This window comes from Lactuca serriola, chromosome 5, assembly GCF_051521515.1.
Source record: "Lactuca serriola cultivar US96UC23 chromosome 5, Lser_US96UC23_V15, whole genome shotgun sequence".
NCBI classification, from domain to species: Eukaryota; Viridiplantae; Streptophyta; class Magnoliopsida; order Asterales; family Asteraceae; genus Lactuca; species Lactuca serriola.
In genome coordinates this window covers 10,112,336-10,114,840 of record NC_136412.1, presented here as the reverse complement: position 1 = coordinate 10,114,840, position 2,505 = coordinate 10,112,336, and positions in this window count along the sequence as shown.

Below are 2,505 nucleotides of genomic sequence, written 5' to 3'. Positions count from 1 at the left end.
TTCAGGAGTTGTTGGACAACGGTTTCATTCGACCTAATTCATCACCCTGGGGAGCTCCAGTGTTATTCGTAAAGAAGAAGGACGGAAGCATGAGAATGTGCATAGATGAAACGACCCAAAATACGACCCAAAAATTTCATTTTTAATATAACCAAAAATCATAAAACTGAGTATATCATAATAAGACCGTGCGCTGCGTATCTCAAAACTATACTAAAATACTGTAAAAAGAGAACTGTGTCACAACTGTATCAAACATATCTAAGAAAACTGAACAAGCTCCCAGGATAAAAACTGAAGCTGTGGTGTGTGCGATGCCATCATCCCGAGCTCTTCCCTTTGCTTGCGGAAGTACCTGAAACCAAAACTGAAACTGTAAGCACGAAGCTTAGTGAGCTCTCCCAAACTACCACATACCATACAGAACATAAAAAGCACATACTGGGCCTTGCCCACTGCATCGGGCCGAAGCCCGGAAACTGCATCGGACCGAAGTCCGGAACTGACTGGGACCTTGTCCCCTGCATCGGACCGAAGTCCGGAACTAACTGCATCAGACCAAAGTCCGGAACTGACTGCGTCGGACCGAAGTCTGGAACTGACTGGGACCTTGTCCCCTGCATCGGACCGAAGTCCGGAACTAACTGCATCGGACCGAAGTCCGGAACTGACTGTATCGGACTAAAGTCCGGAACTGACTGAACACAGCATAGCATAACATAACAACTAGCATCCTCATATATATTGCATACTATATCGGGCTGTTGCCCGGATCACATAACACATAACACATAATTCCTGTCTGAGCCACGAAGGCATCAAACATACTAACTACTGCATCAGACCGAAGTCCGGAAACTACTGCTAACTTAACGGGCCGGCATTGTGGCCTTAGACCCGTCCCTACTGGAAGGAAACTCACCTCATGAACTGGATGCTGTGTGTATGGCTCTGGAAGCTAACTGATGCTGCTCTGGTATCTCCCCGGCTACAAATCCATAACACACTCAATCAAATACTAAACACTGCACTGGGTAAAATGACTCTTTTACCCTTGGACAAAGTCAACTCTCCTGGTCAAAGTCAACCTACAGTTGACCTGACTCGCCGAGTTGGGCCGCCAACTTGCCGAGTCCCGATTCTCACTTCTCTACCCTACTCGCTGCTACTCGTCGAGTATGGCATCAACTCGACGAGTTCCCTTTCGAATCTAAAACTTCAGGCAATCTGCATCAGACTCGCTGAGCCGTATGAACAACTCGACGAGTTGTTCTTCGAGTTAAGAAGATTGCCTTGGAATCGCCGAGTCCCTCCATTACTGAGTCTAACCACAACTCGCTGAGTCCACTCCATCACTTACTGGTCCCACTCGGCATCACTCAAAAAGGGGAAAGAAATCGGGGACTCGCGGCTCGACTCGCCGAGTCGTTCTTCCGACTCGTCGAGTCGCTTGCATGCAGCAACTAAAAACTTGATTTTGATTGAATCCAGTGCATAAAACTTATAGATCTGGACTCCCTTAATTCGATTAGCACGCAAAGATTCTATCTTTACGTGCCCATATGCACCCATGAAGATAAAATGGTTCAAAAAGCATAATAAAGGCTAGATCTAGGGTTTCCATGCAAAGTATCTTCATAAAGGCAATAGATCTGGGCTCTGAAACTTCTAAATGAACAGATCTAAGGATATCTCGACTTATTAGGGCATCCATACAATCATAAGGCTTGGGAAAAGCATCAACTAGATCTAGAAGAGTCCTAATGGAGGTTAAAAGCATAAAACAGGAGGGAATCCGAAGAATACCTCAAAGAAATCTGATTTGCCCTTGGATCTTTGCTCTGCTCCTCTTCTCCCTGCTCCTTTCTTCTTTTCCTTCTTCAAGCCTTCACAAATTAACACAAGAACACTTAGTTCACTCAAGGATGGATTAGGGTTTTCTAATAGCGTTCTGAGGGTGAAGGAGGCGAGAATGGGGGCTATAAGGTGGATTAAATAGTGAGCAACCCGGGGATTTAGGGTTTCTACCAGGCAGGCAGACTCGCCGAGTCGCCAACTAACACGTGCTCGAAATCCCGGCCCTACTCGGTGAGTCAGGCCATGAACTCGCCGAGTCCCTCTTGCAAACTTCTAAATAAATACTATGGAGTCATCATACCAAAAACGGGTCGTTACAATTCTCCCCCACTTGGCTCAGACTTCGCCCTCGAAGTCTGCTATAGCTGAATCTGCAAACAACTCCGGATAGTGCTCTCTCATCTCCTCCTCAGCCTCCCACGTCCACTCAGACCCCTTCCGGTGCTGCCACTGCACCTTCACTAACTGAATTTCCTTGTTCCTCAAGGTCTTCGTCTTCCGGTCCAGAATCGCGACCGGTCTCTCAATATAATTCAGGCTGCTATCAACCTGAATATCCTCTAGGGGGACGACTGCTGACTCATCCACCAAACACTTCCTCAACTGAGACACATGGAAAGTGTTGTGGATCTGACTAAGCTCTTCAGG